General features: G+C 40.2%; 1 protein-coding gene and 1 long non-coding RNA gene across 2 annotated transcripts in view; both read left to right on the top strand.

The window, feature by feature from the left end:
• The window catches only part of CTSC (cathepsin C), a 44,498-nt gene that overhangs the window by 2,518 nt on the left and 23,834 nt on the right, over window positions 1-18,146 (top strand). The gene's annotated exons all lie outside the window — the stretch shown is intronic.
• LOC106727701 lies at window positions 4,824-7,587 on the top strand. The gene is made up of 2 exons (XR_001363931.1): window positions 4,824-4,909; window positions 6,502-7,587. It is a non-coding gene; the product is annotated as an uncharacterized LOC106727701 (long non-coding RNA).

Raw genomic sequence — 18,146 nt, 5'->3', positions numbered from 1 at the left:
TAATTTCTTTAATAGTAAAAAAGAAAATAGGAAAAAAATTGTCTCTCTTCACCTGGATTGACTGGTATGCTACTCAGCTGGCAGGAACTGTCTATGCATGTTGGCTATTGATGGTCAAAGTCCATTTTATTATTTGAAGCCCATGGTCGACCAGTTATTAAATATTACCTCTGGATACTATGTATTTTTGAAAATCATAACAGTATTTATATGAAATTTCAAAAATACATTTTTATTTATTTCAGAGAGGAAGGGAAAGAGAGAGAAATATAAATGATGAGAATCATTGATCGGCTGCCTCTTGGGGATCAAGCCTGCAACTCTGGCATATGCCCTTGACCGGACTCAAACCTGGGACACTCCAGTCCACAGGACGACGCTCTGTCTACTGAGCCAAACCAGCTAGGGCTTATATGAATTTTTAAAACTGTAGTGCATATGTAGTAAATATAATTCAATCTGATTAGAATTCTTGGTTTGCATATTCCTGAGCCTGGGGCTCTGCAGACTTCTTATAGGTATCCTATCACAGCCCTTCAATATTTTTTGCTTCAAGGTTGAGAATTCCTATGGAATTGGTGTACAAGGAAAGAGATAGTCAAGACAGTTGTTACTGTGTATCATTCTCCCCTCCTTCCCTTTCCCCTCCCCTCCCCCCTCCTTTTTTTCTTGCTTGACACATAATAGACACTTAGTTCATATTTATTTAAAAAATGAACTGAAGTGGAATTCAGTTGAAAAAAAGGTTGAATAAATTATATACAGTGGGGCCTTGACTTACAAGTGTCCTGACTAACGAGTTTTTTGAGATACCAGCTGTCTCTCGGCTGATTTTTTGCATTGAGTTGACAGAGTAATTTGAGTTAACAAGCTCCTTAACAAGCTCGGTCTCAGAACGAATTAAACTCGTAAGTCAAGGCCCCACTGTAAGTGCAAGATGGAGAGCAGTATGTAAATAGATGAGTAAGTAGTTTTACCCATTTGGCTTAGAAAAGTTTTCATTCTTTACTTCTGTAGAATTGGAGAAACTGGTGGGGAAACATCTAAAGTCAGCATTTCATTGCTTGACTCCTAATCTGAAATAGACAAGGGTAGTTTCCCTCCATCAATATTTTTCCGTCAGTTTGCTCTCAGCTTCCATAGTCAGGGCTGGTGGGGGCAGAGGGGACAGCTGGTGACTGTAGGAGCACTCAGACCACATCTTTGCATTTCTTTTTAAGTCATCGTGTAAGCAGATTTGGTCTTTCCCCATAGCCTCAGACATTAGTAGCAGGTCAAGAGAAAAACCACTGGTTAACACCAAATAAGGTTATAAGTGTTCTCAGTCGTACATGGGAAGAGCCAATACAGGGTGGAGCAAAAGTAGGTTTACAGTTGTGAATATGCGAAAGTTTATTCTTGTATTATGTATTAATTATTGTATTATTTTCCATATGAACAATTGTAGATCTCAACTGTAAACCTACTTTTGCCCTACTGTAGGACAGAACCCTAACTAATTATCTGCTTCTTGGATGGTATTCTCTTATTAGGAATAAAAATAGGAAGACTTTTAAATGCGCATTTGACCAAAACCATTATCAGAAACATGTTTTCTGTTCCTGCTGAAAAATCAACCCCTCTGAGTGGTCAGTAGTTAGGACTGGTCTTAAAGATGGTAATATCAGTAAGCAGAGTAGACTACACATACGATGCTAGTTTTTAAAATGTCTAACATAAGCAGTTCCAGATAAATATACTTTGCAGAGTGATAAAAGCTTATCCTTTTTGCAAATCTAACTGAAAGATGGGGAGCAGAGTTTTAAAACTTTTAAGAAAAATGATAGAGTGGAATTGATTTTAGATAGCAGGAAAGTCACGCACTTTTGGTGACACTGGTTGACACAGAACGCTTGTTGGGTTTCACCATAAACACCAGGGTTTTTCCTACTGTGGTGCTGGGGAAACCATGCAGGGTGGGTAACTCAAGAAAAGCACAAACTATTTAATGAGTAAAGCACATGAGACTTTTCCCTACGGACTTAGAGAGTATCTCCCAAATAAAGATTGATTTATTTTTTTTAAGTGAACAATGATCAAAACGTAACCAGGATTTTGTTCAAGTTTAAGTGTCTCACAGAAAATACAGCACCCGGCCACTCAACCTGTGGCCGTGACAGAAGTATCTCAACCTGTGGGTCGTGACCCCTTTGGGGGTCGAACGACCCTTCCACAGGGGTCGCCAAAGACCATTGGAAAACACATATATAATTACAAATTGTTTTTGTGATTAATCACTATGCTTTAATTATGTTCAATTTGTAACAATGAAAATACATCCTGCATATCTGATATTTACATTATGATTCATAACAGTAGCAAAATTACAGTTATGAAGTAGCAACGAAAATAATTTTATGGTTGGGGTCACCACAACATGAGGAGAACTGTATTAAAGGGTCGCGGCATTAGGAAGGTTGAGAACCACTGTGCTAGAGTATGCTGAGCTCCTGCTGCACGCAGGGTATTCTGTGAGGCTCCTGCTCCACCCTCTGCTCCCCCAGGACATCCTGCAGCTCAGATTTCCAACTTTGAAGCAATTGCAATGCCACTTCTATTGCTAGGAACTCCCTTCAATAAGTTCTCCTTTTTCCGGCCTCACTTGGAAGATGAACATTTTTTAATGACTTTTGAGGTTCCTGTGCCTTTTTTATCTTGGTTTTTATCTGCTTGTTAATCTTTTTTTTTCCATGTGACTTCAAGCTAGATCAAACCGTGGCAGGAAGTGAACCTTGACACTGACAGTTTGTGCATAGTTTGAGTCAGGCGGAAAGCATGATGTAAAAAATATTCTTACAAGATACTTTTCCCTTCTCAAGTTCCTGTAGACATTCAGTTAGCTGAACACTTTACGGGGGTTACGATTTCAAATGCATCTAGGGCCCACCCAGGCAGGCACCTAAACATTTGAAACAACCTTATGTAAAACAATAAGAAGTAATTAGACCGATGGCAAAATAGAAACTTTCTTAGAGGTCTCCATTTCAATCTTTTCAGACAATATGCTGCCCAAGATAAAATACAATACCGTCTTGCAGGCCATTTTCTAAGACTATCAGAGTTTACTAGCATTTACCATTGGGTTATAGTTCACACTTCAATAAATTTGAACCCTTAAAAGTACTTGCAGATTAAAAGCAGCCAACTTCTTATAAAATTGCAACATAGCAAAACAAAACAATATAAAGGACATTTAATTATGGTTGGCTTTATGTGATGAATAAGTTACAATTTTTCTCCTTTATGCTTTTATATTCTTTGTTCACTTTTTACGATTAGCTTGTGCAAACATTCTCTATGTACTCTCCTACCCATCAAATTGCCCAATGGAAGGAAGTCAGATGAAACAAACCAAACTCCAAAGAATATCCTCAAGTTGAATAGGTTTCTAAATTTTTACTGTTTCTCATTTCACTTTCTCTGAGGCTGGAAAAGGGAGCTCAGATTTTATTTTGAAAATTAAAGCTATTCAAGGGCTGAAGAAGGTGTCTAGAAAAGAAACTAGACTCATTGTGGCTGAAAATTTTATTTGGTGATAGTCAAGCAAACTTCATTGATTTCTAATTGAGTTTTCGCTTTGGGCCCAGCAGTCTTCATAGAACTGTAAGCTAAAAAAGACTACCATAGTGTTTCTTAAGCAGGTTGCTACTTAGAACAGGGAAATTTGAAAATCTTGGGGTGTTTTGGAAATGGTTGGTGAAATCCATACCAGAGGATTTATTTGCCCATTTTGTTTGCCCAGTGACTTGTAAGTTTGTCACAACAGCCAGAAATGTCAACCGTGTGTTTCCATGTAAAAAAGCGGTTCTCAACCTGTGGGTCGCGACCCCTTTGGCGGTCGAACGACCCTTTCACAGGGGTCGCCTAAGACCATCCAGCATATCAGATATTTACATTACGATTCATAACAGTAGCAACCTTACAGTTATGAAGTAGCAACGAAAATAATTTTATGGTTGGGTCACAACATGAGGAACTGTATTTAAAGGGCCAGAAGGTTGAGAACCACTGAAAGGATTTGAGAATCATGCACCATTTTTCTCACTGTGCTTTCTGGGTTCATTTTAAAGATGTAACAATTTAGCCTTTAGAATACTTTTTATTAGGATAGGTTTACTTGTTTCAATGTAGAGTCAATACACAAATTAGGATATTTTTTAAAACCATCTTGGAGTTTTCCTTTTTAAAAAAATTTGTTTTGCCGAAACCGGTTTGGCTCAGTGGATAGAGCGTCGGCCTGCAGACTGGAGGGTCCCAGGTTCGATTCCGGTCGGGGGCATGTGCCTGGGTTGCGGACACATCCCCAGTGGGGGATGTGCAGGAGGCAGCTGATCGATGTTTCTCGCTCATCGATGTTTCTAGCTCTCTATCCCTCTCCCTTCCTCTCTGTAAGAAATCAATAAAATATATTAAAAAAAATTTGTTTTATTTTTATTGATTTCAGAGAAGAAGGGAGAGGGGGAGAGAGAGAGAGATAGAAACATTGATGATGACAGAAAATCATTGATTAGCTGCCCTCCTGTATTCCCCCTACTGGGCTCGAGCCCACAACCTGGGCATGTGCCCTTGACCGGAATTGAACCCAGGACCCTTCAGTCTGCATGCCAACGCTCTATCAACTAAGCCAAACTGGCTAGGGCATGGATTTTACTTTTAAGTATATTTCAATGCAGGGAAGGAATGAGAAGTTTAACACTTAATGCATGCCTAACAATGTATTTGTTTTCTTTCATGATGTTTAATTTCAACATAATGACTCAGTTTCCCATTGTAAACTCTTCGTAGGATGTCACTGATTTTATCAGTCAGTTGTTCATGCAGCTGGGAACTGTGGGAATATATGATTTACCATATCAGAGGAACAAACTGGGTGAGCTCCATTGAAATATTTTTAACTTTTCTTATTAAAAGCAAGCTTCCCTCCTCCTGGTGGCTTACGCACATTCATCTCTATTTATCAGGGAGATGGAGAGGGAACTGGAAAGACGATGGTTTTCTTGTAGATTTGTAGATTTCTTGCTTGAGCCTGCTGACTTGCTGCCTTTTACATGCCTGCACTATTTTGTGTGAGCGAGCTTTTACTTTAACATGTTCTGTGTGCACACATCAGATGAGCTCTTCCAGGAATGATACTTAATAACATAAATAGACATGAACCCCAAAAGGTAAAGACCCAGTTAAGAAAAGATTGACTGTAAGTTCAGTTCAAATCCTTGAAGTAGCTTGGGTAGTTCATTTTTTTCTTCTTAAAAAGACTCATGAGGGAACCATGCCAGGCCAAGGCACCTGAAGGCTGTCTTCCATTAGAGAAGGTGGCTCTTCCAGAGACATTGATGTACTTGTCCCTTATTCCTGTGAGATGTCACCCATCTTTTAAATAAACTGTGGACTGGAAGAAGAGGATATTTGTCACTCTTTACATTCTCACACTTGCAGAATAGATGTTCAAATCATCGCTCGTGCTGGACCCATTCATTTAAATGTCCAGAATTTTGATGGAAAAAATGGGTGGTTAGAGAGTCAAGTTGATAGGGACTTAACTTTCCTTGCATTTTAACATTTCCCCCCTTCCCCTTCCTCCTGTACTTAGCTCTGAAGTACCAGAAGCGAGGTATGAAAATGGAACTGGCTAAAGCCTTTTATCCTATGACAACATTTGCCAAAAACTGTTTAATGGCCCAGCAGTGGTCCACAAATCTGCCAGCTAGGATTGCTCATTAAGGATAACATTTCATCTGGTTACGCTTTAAGGGTCATTCCAGGCAGCCACTAATAGGAGATCAAAATGAAAACTAGAGCTGAAACCAAGAGGCTGTTTCTTCTGAGTTCTTTTCGGTCACTGAATAATTTTCTTTATTTCAGAACTCCTCAGAATCTTTACTATAATACATGATGATAGTTTAGGAGAAAGATATAATAGGAAACAGGAAGATATAATAGGAAATTGTTTGTTTTTACCTTCAAAAAAGTAAAGTATTCTTAGAATGCAGTTGATGCACTCCTGGCTTAAAACTCTCACTCTCCCTCCTAATGATGGAGACAACAGTAAAAAGGACAGTCCCTGGTATTTGCTCTTAAATGATAAATAGCCCTGTACCTGGAAATAAGGATCCTAGCAGAACTAAGCCCGCGTTTAGAATTTGTAAGGTATACATGCTAATGTACCTAGGTTGCCAGATTAGCCTGTTTCTTAAGTACATTTCCAAAGTGTATTCGGTTTGTACCGTGGCTGTTAATTTCAAATGCATCTGCATGTGCTTCTTAAGCCTGTTGACTGCATGGGCAATACCTGTTGCTTCAGCTTTCAGCTTTTGAGAATGGCAGCTTTTTGGTGAATGTCTTACACAGCATTAAGAAAGCACACACAAAAACCCAGCATCGGGTATTTTTTTTACTTAAGAAATTAATATGCTTAAGCATTGTGAAGAGACAGTATTAACTCCAGTTTTTATTGTCTTGTAGTTATTACATAGAGCATCTGTTGAGGGGCTCTTTTAAAACCACAGCCCCAACCAGGCTTTGGGGCTGAGAGGCTGAGCAGCATGCCGCACTGGACCACCTACCTCTAACCGCTAGCGGAGGCCCCTGGCAGCCACAGAGCCCTCTGGAGTCTGTCTGTGCATGTAGAATGCAGAGGAGGCCTGGGGACCTACCTCCAAAGCAGCTGCCCTCCTGAACATTTCTGTGGAAAGCAGCCACCACCATTTTGGAATGTGAACCGCCAGAGACTACTCTACAGGAGAAAGAAAAACTGTTCTGGAAGTCTTAGGGGGCTTCGCCATGCAGCCTTTGAGTAAAAGGAACACTATGCAACCTAAGATTTTTTCTCTTTTGAACACTCTCCTCTTGAGGGACCCCAGCATCCATCGTAAGGAGAAAATAAGGCCTCCGGATATCTTGAGATGCGCAGATATGTTATTGGTGGGAAGATGGTCCCTTGGAAGAGGCTTTTCTGAGAGAAGCCCAACTGCCGAAGGGTATCTTTTTGTAGATCATAAGCCTGCGGTACCCCTGGCCAGGAAGACGGTGTGATAGAAACATATTATGTTTGGCTTATTTTATGTTTTCATTAGTGCCAGCCCTGTGCTAAGAATTTGAGGTACTTTACCTTTCAGAAACCCTATAAAGTACACACCACTAGCTTCCTTTCCTAGTCCGGGAGAGTCTCACGTAGTCCTTAAGCTCACACAGCTGAAGTGATAAATGATCAGGGCTAGTCTTGCAAACCTAAGAAGCATCTCCTTGTTCTCTGCTCTGAACATTTGTTTTGATGATGGAAGAAGAGAAGATTGGGTGGGTATGAAACGGCAAATATATGTGAAAGAAAAGCCCTTTCGCAAGTACTTGGGGTCACGTTTGGGTAGACTTTCTGGTGAATCCCAGTCTGTAAACATCACAAATGTTAGTTTAATGGAATAGAATGTGCACTGCATTGGCTCCTGTTGAGATTTTAGGAGAAGAATTGGCTTGAAGCTTAGGTTTCCTTTCCAAATGAGGCAACTCACTTTCTTTCCCAAGCCAGGGTCCTGTCATTCAAGACAAAAAAAATTACCTTCTCCTTCCCTTCTTAGTGGAAGGAGAGCTTTGTAATCTTCAAATGAAGTACAGCTTAAGTACCTTTGCCAAGTTCACTTCTCTTAATACCACTATTGTTCACACCGATTGCTATCATTTAGCTCTTTCCTGCTGAACAATGGACTAGTTTCCTCCTCAGTTGTTCAGAGCTGATTAATATCAGCCTTGGTAAACGGAACATGTGGGGCTCCACCTAATTCATATTCTCTGGGAGGACTTCCCTCCTGCATCCCAGCTTGAATGGAGGAGTCTTTCCCTAGGTAGCAGGTTGCCATCATTACATTGTGAGCTCAGATAACTCCTTATACCTCCTGAGAGGTCCTGATGGTCAGCAGCTCTGGGAAGGTGATATCTTATAAAGAGGAAGTAACAGTAAAGCTGACTACTACCTGGATGTTTTCTTCCATCCTACCTCTGGACCTGATCACCCGTCTTCACTCAGGGCCTTCATGCCACCTCTGTGAAACCTTCCCCAGCTCTTTCTGTTGGTGGGAGAAATGCCATTATTTTGGTTCTCATTATGCTACGCAGGTACCTCCACTCAGGTAGTACTAACCCTGCTGTAATGGAATGATGTGATAGCATGTCTTCATCTTTTTCCAGACTGAACATCTCTTACTTCCCTGGATATCTTAAGCACTCGGTGCACATAGAAAAAGGGGCTTGGAAGATTAACCACGCTTCTCTTGTCCTTTCAAAGATTTCTCACAAGTAATACCAGCTTACAATATAATTTTTCTATAGGCTAATAGGAGTACAAATCAGGGATGGTACTATGTTTATATTTTTGGTTCTCTGCTCTCAGATGTATCTTGTTCTCTGTCTCCAGAGTCCTGAGAGAGTTGTATGTTTTCAAACGAATTTTCAGGATGTAAGTTGTGACGAAGCAACCAATATGTGTAAAAATGTGTTAAGGAATTTAAAATCACCTCTAAAGTAATTTGTTTCTCTGAGAGGAACTGCATCTAAACCAGGGGTGGAAAACGTCTGGCCTGTGGCCTTATAAGGCCAGCAAAATCATTTGGTCTGGCCCTGCCAAGGCATTAGGGATGAGTTAATTAAATGTTTGCCCAAATATAGCAGGGTAATTTTAAAGTTGATAATTTTGAATGGCCCGCAAACGATGTTATAAATATCCAAGTGGCCTTGGCAGAAGAAAAGGTTCTTTATTGCTAACCTAAACGTTCGTTTTGATTATGGAAGAAGAGAAAATTTGGTGGATATGAAACTGCAAATATATGTGTTAAAAGGCCACATGGGCCCGGCTAACATGGCTCAGTGGTTGAGCATTGACCTATGGACCAGGAGGTTATGGTTCGATTCCTGGTCAGGGCACATACCCGGATTGCTGGCCCGATCCCTAGTATGGGGCATGCAGGAGGCAGCCAATCAACGATTCCTTCTCATCATTGATGTTTCCATCTCTCTCTCCCTCTCCATGCCTCTCTGAAATCAATAAAAAAATATATATATATTTTTTAAAAAAGGCCACATGGTATAGTACTGCTTAGCATTCTCTGTTGTAATTGCCAGCTTGTCCTCTCCTCTGGTCTTTAAACTCCATGACGGCAGAGATCAACTCTGTATTACTGGCCATTTTATTCCCTCTGTATAGCACAATATGTGGAAATAATAGGGCTTCAATAAATGTATATTTGTACAATCAAGAGAATTGAATATGTCATTGTGTTGTCCTATTGTGTTATGGAAGTTTCTGGACATATTGTTGCCTTTGAGCCCTCTGAGCCTGTGGTCTTATTTGTAGAATGACTTTAGAAAATAGATGAGGTTTTGACATTTTATTCTGTTTATTTATGTTTTAATTTTTGTGTGAGATTACAGAGGTCAAGATAGGACTCAAAGTTAAAAAGAGTAGATTTTCAGAATGACTAAAAACTAAGTTAGCTATCAGGGGAATAGCTTTGTGACTGCAGTGGTTCCCCAAACCCTGGAGAATCAACTAGCCTGGGATGCATAGAGTACAACATAAGGAATATAGTCAGTAATCATAAAAATAAAGAGCTAATATGCTAATGACCTATCACAGGAGGCTGCCTGCGCGTCTACAGCGGGGCGTTGCTCTAGAAATGGGATGGAAGCTGAGAGGCGCCCAGAGGAGGTGGGACCATCCTGTGCCCAGGAGGGCAGGGGTGAGAGCCTGTAGCGCACCCCCCTCACCACTCCTTCACCACCCACCGCTTGCACTCAGAGCGCCCCGCTGCCCAACTGCCAGGGGAAGGAGCACAGCACAGCAGTGGGGAGGCTTCCACGCTCTCCGCTGGTGCCATGATGGGGAGATGGAGACGGAGACAGGGCTGAAGCAGGGAGGCGCCTGGAGAAGGCTGGACCAGCCCGAGGCCACTTGAGGGACTGAGGATGGGGCTTGAAGGGGCCAGAGCAGGCCAGAGGAGAGGGGTCGGGGGCTGGGCCAGGTGCACTGGAGCTCTGTGTGGAGAGGTTCGGGTGTCAAGACAGGGCAGCGGGTAGGTGGGAGGGGCCACGCAATTTCACTCGCTGGGCTCCTAGTACTGTAATAACTATGTATGATGTCAGATGAGTACTAGACTTTTGAGGTGACCCGAAACTAATATATTACTGTATGTCAACTTTAATTGAAAAATAAATTTAAAATAAAAAGAGTTCATGAGCAAGTAAGTGATGAATGAGCCAGGGATTTTGGCTACTTTGCTGAGTGGTAAATTGCTCTGTTTTCTTTTTCACTAGTTCTAGATCACATATTTTGGCTCTAACTGACTCTCTTTTCAGGACTGGAAATAAATTTATGACCCACCATTTTTCCATGTAAATCTAGCTTCTAATTCCTTCAGTTAAATGCTGGAAGTTATTTGGTTGCAAATAATGTGAACAGTTTCATAATTCATTAAAATTCAACAAAAACAATGGTTAAGTCCCCTTAGTGAGCAGAAAACTAGAGCAAATCCTTGAAACTAACATAGGGAAGTTTGTTTCTTTAGAAGAAAGACTTACTTTTGCCCGGCCAGAGGGACTCAGTCAGTTGAGTGTCATCCCATGCACTGAAAGGTTGTAGGTTCAATTCCTGGTCAGGGCACATACCTGAGTTGCAGTTTGATCCCCGGTCAAGGAGCATAAGGAAAACAACCCATTGCTCTTTCTCTCTTCTCCCCTGCCCCTCCTTTCCTCTCTATTCATGTCCTCCAGTGAAGATTAAAAGAAAAAGATGCTGTACTCTTGGGTGGGTTTGGTAGAACATCAATTTAGTAAAATGTGCCTTGCTCTCTCTTGTTGCCATCTAACAGCTTTAATCACCCCCCAGACCAAGTGGTTAGTATGGAAATAATACAATCTATACAAATAAAAGGGTAATATGCTAATTAGACTGGGAGACTGGACATCTCCTGACCGTCTGAATTCTTCCAGACAAAGCCACGGTGGTGGGGGCCAAGGGAGAGGCAGTTAGAGGCCATGAGGCCTGCAGGGGACTGCAGTTGGGGGTCATCAGGCTGGCAGGGGAGGGCAGTTGGGGGCCATCAGGCCAGCAGGGGAGCGGTTAGGCGGTGATCAAGCCAGGAGGCAGGCAAGCGGTTAGAGCCAGCGGTGCCGGATTGCGAGAGTGATGTCCGACTGCCGGTTAAGCCAATAAACCGGCAGTCGGACATCCCCTGAGGGGTTCCCTGAGGGGTCCCGGATTGGAGAGGGGTCCTGGCAGTCGGACATCCCCTGAGGGGTCCTGGATTGGAGAGGGTGCATGCCGGGCTGAGGGATCCAATCCGCCCCCCACCCCCATGAATTTTGTGCACCGGGCCTCTAGTAATTAATAAGAATAAATTCACAACTGTAAACCTACTTTTGCCCCACCCATTATGTGTACATTAAACCAAGGGCAAAAAATTGAATAAACATTCTTTATCTTGAAGTATTTTCAGAATGTAATCTCTCTCCATACATGGTTTACCATTAAATCATTCCTCTTTTCTGCAATGGTGAATGATTTGGATGGAATAGACCTAGATGTCCAAGTTTTTAATTATGGATCTCACAGTATGTATAGATACATTTAAAAATTATATACATGCACTATCAAACAGGAAATAATAAATACAAATAAATAACATTGGATTGATTTATTATCAGAAAAATGTCCTGCCAAAATACATTTCATGATGATAACCTTTGAAAACAATACACAAATATGCTTCATTATCATGACTTTGTTGCCAAAAGCCATGTGAGAGTCTCTGTTACCGATAGTTTTCATTACTGCAAATTTTAAACATTTGGAAACAGAATTTTCTAATTAAAATCTTTGAAATAAATAATTTTATTAGTTTTGACCAATTTTGCTAAAGTTTAGAAGTTCCGCAGGTTCATTGGCATTTAGAAGAATTACTGTTCTAAATGTCACTAGGGATAGTGACATTTTAATAGACAAATTTGAATGGAATAATTTGCTTTATTGATGAATAAGATTAAAAATTGAATACTGCAGTGATGGAACCATTTCAAAGCACTGTTTTTAAAACCTTATCTTTTAGCTTGCCTGACAGAACTCATACAGGGAATAGGGTAAATGTAAGCTTCATCCTTTTCTTATGTGTGCTCCTATTCACATCTTTAGTATTTGCAAATATGATTTCCTTGCATGTATTATTTTAAGCTACTTGTTCATTTTGGGAGAGCTTAATTAGTAAGGATACAAATTTAAGCAGGCACATATAAAAGGGAATATGTTATGTCCTAACCATCTCATAGGTAGCACACTGTACATGACAAGTGAACATGTACACTGGAACTTCCTGGAGGTATCAGTGTTGCTTTGTATATTAAGTAATAGTGGAGGTTGTTTTTCAATTTTACTTCTATATTACAAATACAAATAGAAGTAATAATATTTTTTCCAAAATTTCTATGGATTATCTTTTCATCTCATTTTGGAAATCCCTAGTTGACAGGGTAGGCCATATATTGACAATTTGGGTTGAAGTGTAAGTTCTTTGATGACATGGATAAAGTCTTAAACAGCTTTGTATCCCCATTGTTACAGATGGTAGTGTTTATATTTTTACTTGTTTAGTGCTTTAAACTTTTTGAACTCTTCAAATTTCAGTGTCATCTTTATCCTTTATAGGAATCCAATGAAATAGATATCATTCCCATTTTCAGATGAAGAAATCGAGGCTCCCTAGTTATGACTTGCTCTTGAATAAGTGGCAGAACAAGGAATTACAGGTCAAAGTCCTTTTTACTAAACTGCATTTGTCTCATAGCCAATACATTACATATTCAAATATTTGCTAAGTATAGCATTAATCAGGGAAACAGTGGAACAAGGTGTAAGTGATTTTTCTCCCCTCTGTGTGTCAAGAAGTAGTTGAGGAAGAGATCTCCGGTAAATAACAAGTTATAAAATAGGCCAATCTGTTTTTGTTTTTGTTTCTAAATTGGTTAATATTTCTTAGTAGAGCTGATTGAATAGTGGATAAAATCAGTGAGAAATGGAAGAAGGATTTTTTTGATGAACGCTTGGCAACCCAGTAGTAATTTTGAAGAAGCAAATGGATTGAATCCTAGTAGTTTTCTAAACTTAAGTGTAAGGGTTTGGAGGTTCTTCAGATTTTATGAAATTATCTACTTTGCTGCAATAAAAATTGGCATAAGGGAATAGAAACTTAAATTACCCTATCTGTGCAAAGCAGTATTCAGAGACTAATGTTTATACAAAAGAAATAAATACCTTAGAAGAAAAATTTTGGCTACATTTCACCAAGATTTCAGCTTCTTAATTGGTAAAAATGTCAAAAACCACATAAGAAGTATTTCACAATAGCAGAAAAAATGACAGATACCCTGGGAACATTCAATCCAAGAAGATAACAGGGGCACTGTGTGTGGTCCTCTCAAATTAAGGTACTGAGTATATGGCTTCTGGAGGGGTAAGGGCCTCATTCCTCCTAAGTTATAGCTGTCTTGCATAGCAGTGTTACAGCCCTGTCCTACCTTTTATAAGGTAATTTTAGTTTCTTAAAAATAAAATACCCAAAAAACCCAACAAATTATTTTAGATGGGGGAAAACTGCAGAATAATATAAAATAACATTTTTAAATGGAAACTAATTCCATCCATTTAATGTATCAAAAATGGTACACAAATGGATAGCTTCTTTTGTACATTTATTTGAGCTAAAACAACAAAAACAGTTGTAGTTTCTTTAGTATTATTTAGGATTCCTTAGACATATAAATACTGTAAATACATAAAGAGAGTATCTAAACTAAGAATTACTTGCCTGCCTTTATAAATATTAAATAGAAACCTACAGATGTAAGGAATGCAATTAGGAAGCTGAAGAGATATGTTGGAATTTCCAAGCTAAAATTGCTGATAGAGAAACAGATTTGGAGAGGAAAAGTGACTTCTAGAGTAACATTGTGAGTCAGAATTTGGTCTTTGATCATGGCAGGACCACACTTCTGTTAATTTTAAACTTTGTATTTCTTCTGAGGTTCCGTGTTATTGAAATAAGACTTGGCATTTGTTCTAACTGCCTCTTAGTGCCAGACAGTATCCTACTTATTGAATAAACAAAAATCCTGTTCTCATGGTGCGTGCGTGCGCGCGCGTGCGTGCGTGCGTGCGTGCGTGCGTGTGTGTGTGTGTGTGTGTGTATCTATGTGTGTGTGTAAAGAATAACCTCAAAGGCTGCTGTGAAAATTAACTGGGTCAGTATATATAAAACAGGACCAATCAAGGAGAGGCTATTCTTGTCATCCTGCTTCTATAGATGAGGAGACCAAAAGTACAGAGAGGATGAGTAACTTAATCAGGATCACACAGCCAGTGAGTGGCAGAGCTAGATCCAGTCTGGGTAATCACACCTAAGACCATGTCCCTCACCTCTGCTCAGCATCAAAAACCCTTGACAAAAATGGTGAAAAGACTGACTAGCCAAGGAAATGTAGAAAGTGGCCATTAGTGCTTCTAGAGTATTTAGGTGACCCTTGAAGGGACTTGGGCACAATTTGGACCTCATTTTTTTATTTGTTTGTTTATTTTGAGGAAAGAATGGATAAAACAGAGATTCTCATAACCTGTCAATTCATATTTGAAATTTTTCTTCTCCTTTTCACTTTGCAAAGCCACTTTTTTTTTCCATGAGTGGTACAAGGTATTGGTACAAGGTTGCTTCTACCAGTCTTTGATTATAAATTCTAGTTTGACCACCTTCTTTAGTAAGTCTCTTTTTTTGTTCCCTGAGACTATATTATCTCTATGTTCTCTTTAACCTCTAAGATTTGTGAGTAATCTATGAAATGTTTATAAAGTATGAAGTGATAGGTAAGTGTTGGGGGAGGAGCAGAGAGTCATTGAACAGATATGAATGATCAAGGGACTGGAGCAAAATCAGTCATGCTGACTCAATCTAGTGATTTTCCTTCTCAAAATAACAAGTTGGCCTTCCTCTTACAGGGGGAGTTTGATTGCTGATAACCATCATGCTTATAACTATGACTCAGTTGTGCCAAGTAGGTGCGCGAAACCACACTGATGAGAAACACAGGCCCTATTTCTCCTACTTTGAATGCCCCTAACTAACTCTTTTGGTATGTTGGGCAAGTCATTTCATATGTAATTTTTTTTTTCTGATACGGGGAAGTTTCTCAGGCTTCTCCAAGTATGGCTAGCTTGCTGAACCACATGATGTTGTAATGAACTATGTACATGTTTGTTTACTTCATAGAATCCTAAACTTCTTGAGGGCTGGGGCCTCATCAATACATATGTAGTTGCTAATAATATGTACTAGCACTTTGCACAATGCCAGGGAAATAGTATGTGACCATTATGTATTTGATAAATAAATGAAAGAACTTAGCAGATTATACCGAAAGTTATGTAAATAATGATTGTTTTCGGGAAGTGTAACCGTAATACCAGATGGATCCAAGTCAGCAGCCTCTAGTAACACCTGGACTGCCCCTCATAGATTTCTTCTTCTAGGACTTTGGAGGCTATGACTCTCATTCTTAGGAAATCAGAGCATTTTTTAAAGTGATTAATTTCACAAAATCTATATAACAGTCTCCATTTGGTAAATAACCAAGAAAATCCCACCCAGAGACTCATTTCACCTTCCATGTCTCAAAAAGCATATTTCATAATGTATATATTTGTATATATTTGCATTCAACCTAAGTATTACCTTGCATTTTTCCCCTCCTAATGTGTCATAGGTGCTCTCTGTTTATTGTTCTATAGAGCGGTCAGCAAACTTTCTCTGAGACACTAAGTGTTTAGGCTTCATCGGCTTATGGTTCCTATGGCAGCTGCTCAGTTCCGCTGCTGTAGCACTAAAGCAGCCATAGACACATAAACAAGCAGCCTGGCCATGTGCCAATGACCTGTATTTATGAAAGCAGGCAGCCTTCCCTCCCTTAGTTTGCTCACCTCTCTTCAATAGAACTCATATGGATCATTTAAGATGTTAGGTAATATCCCTTTGATTTATTAGTTTACTTAGTTACTTGTATACTTGAAAATTTGGGCTATTTTTTTTAAATGTATTTTTTATTGATTTCAGAGAGGAAGGGAGAGGGGGAGATAGAAACATCAATGATGAAAGAGATCATTGGTCAGCTGCCTCCTGCACGCCCCCTACCTGGGATTGAGCCTGCATGTGCCCTGACCAAGAGTCAGACTATGACCTCTTGGTGCATAGGTCAACACTCAACCACTGAGCCACACCAGTTGGGGTGGGGTATGCTTTTGTTCTTGTTTTTACCTCTTCCATTACACTGCGGTGAGCATCTTCTGTGTTTAGTGTGGGGTTTTTTTCCATGTATTTATTTTTGCTGATTTCTGCAACATAGATCTCAAGCACTCTCACAGCTTTGTCAAGACTGTTTTCTAAAACAGCAGAGGAGCAGGCAGCGTTGGCTTAGCCACACCTGGCCTGTGTGACTGGCATGTGACAGGGAGAAGGGAACATGACCAAGAGCCTGTGCCAAAGAGAAACTCTCAGGGGTGGAGGTTGCATCACATGAGGTTACCAATATTAGACTGCTTTAGACCTATAAACATTGCTGCTTCATGTACCTCAGCACAATTAGCATAAATTTTGTCAACCTTTCACACAGCAAACCCTCTAACATTGCAGCCCGAGTACATCCTAGGCCAGTGATGGCGAACCTATGACACGCGTGTCAGAGGTGACACGCGAACTCATTTTTTTGGTTGATTTTTCTTTGTTAAATGGCATTTAAATATATAAAATAAATATCAAAAATATAAGTCTTTGTTTTACTATGGTTGCAAAGATCAAAAAAATTCTATATGTGACACGGCACCAGAGTTAAGTTAGGGTTTTTCAAAATGCTGACACGCTGAGCTCAAAAGGTTCGCCATCACTGTCCTAGGCCTTTATTTCAGCGTTCCTTGTTCTGAGTTGGGGCTTGATCAGGGACGCTTGGAGTGGTGAGCTGAACTCATGCTTGTGAAGATATTCTTAGCCAGAGGGAGACAGATGGGCTTCACAATGTCATCAATGCTACTGTTTAGTAGCCCTTAGTAATTTATCCTGTGCTGTGTGGCTTTAGTGGGTGGTGAATCCAGGATTCAAATCCAGCTCTTTTGGATTCTAAGGTCATACATTTTTAATTCTACCACTGAATATAATTTGATTTCGGAGCTAGTCAGACACAATTAGGTAATTTTATCTTTAAGTATAGTTTAGCCCACTCATTCCTCTACACTTGGGGTTTGCAAACTATAGTCCTGTTTTGTAAATAAAGTTTTATTGGAACACAGTCTAGTTCATTCATTTATCTATTCTCCATGCACCTTTTATATTGCATGGTGGCATTGAGTGGTTATGACAGAGGCCTTAAATCTGCAAACTCTAGTCCATGGACCAAAACCAACCTACTGTATCCTTTGGTCAAGAAAAGTATTGAAGCACAGCTGACTGTGGTGTCGATTTGACTGCTTTTGTTCAATTAAATTAAGTCAATGCCTGAAATTGTGTCCAACTCCCCTCATAGAAACTTAGCATTGCCCCCCTGCATCTCACTCTCTGTCTATGCTCTCATTGTGGAATATGTCTCCCTCCTCCATGAGGAGATGTTATAACATGAGGGTTTTAGGTTCTGAAGCCAAAGCCTCTGAGTTCAAATCCTGGATCTATCACTTTATAGTTACCATTGAAATAAGACAAAGGGCCATATTAGTGAAATAAAGTAGACAGAATACTTAGTAATCAGGTTACTTTAGCTCTCTCATGATCAGAATCCTATATAATAAAAGGCTAATATGCAAATCAACCAAATGGCTAACAGTTGGTTGCTATGATGTGCACTGACCACCAGGGGGTAGACGCTCAATGCAGGAGCTGCCCCCTGGTGGTCAGTACACTCCCACAGGGGGAGCGCCGCTCAGCCAGAAGCCCTGAGCCTGGCTCACGGCTGGTAAACGCAGTGGTGGTGGCGGGAGCTCTCCCGCCTCCATGACAGTGCTAGGATGTTTGGCAGCACTCCCTAGGGGAGCGGGCCTAAGCCGT

This window comes from Myotis brandtii, unplaced genomic scaffold (assembly GCF_000412655.1).
Source record: "Myotis brandtii unplaced genomic scaffold, ASM41265v1 scaffold468, whole genome shotgun sequence".
Lineage (NCBI taxonomy): Eukaryota > Metazoa > Chordata > Mammalia > Chiroptera > Vespertilionidae > Myotis > Myotis brandtii.
This window is presented reverse-complemented; position numbering and strand designations above follow the sequence as displayed.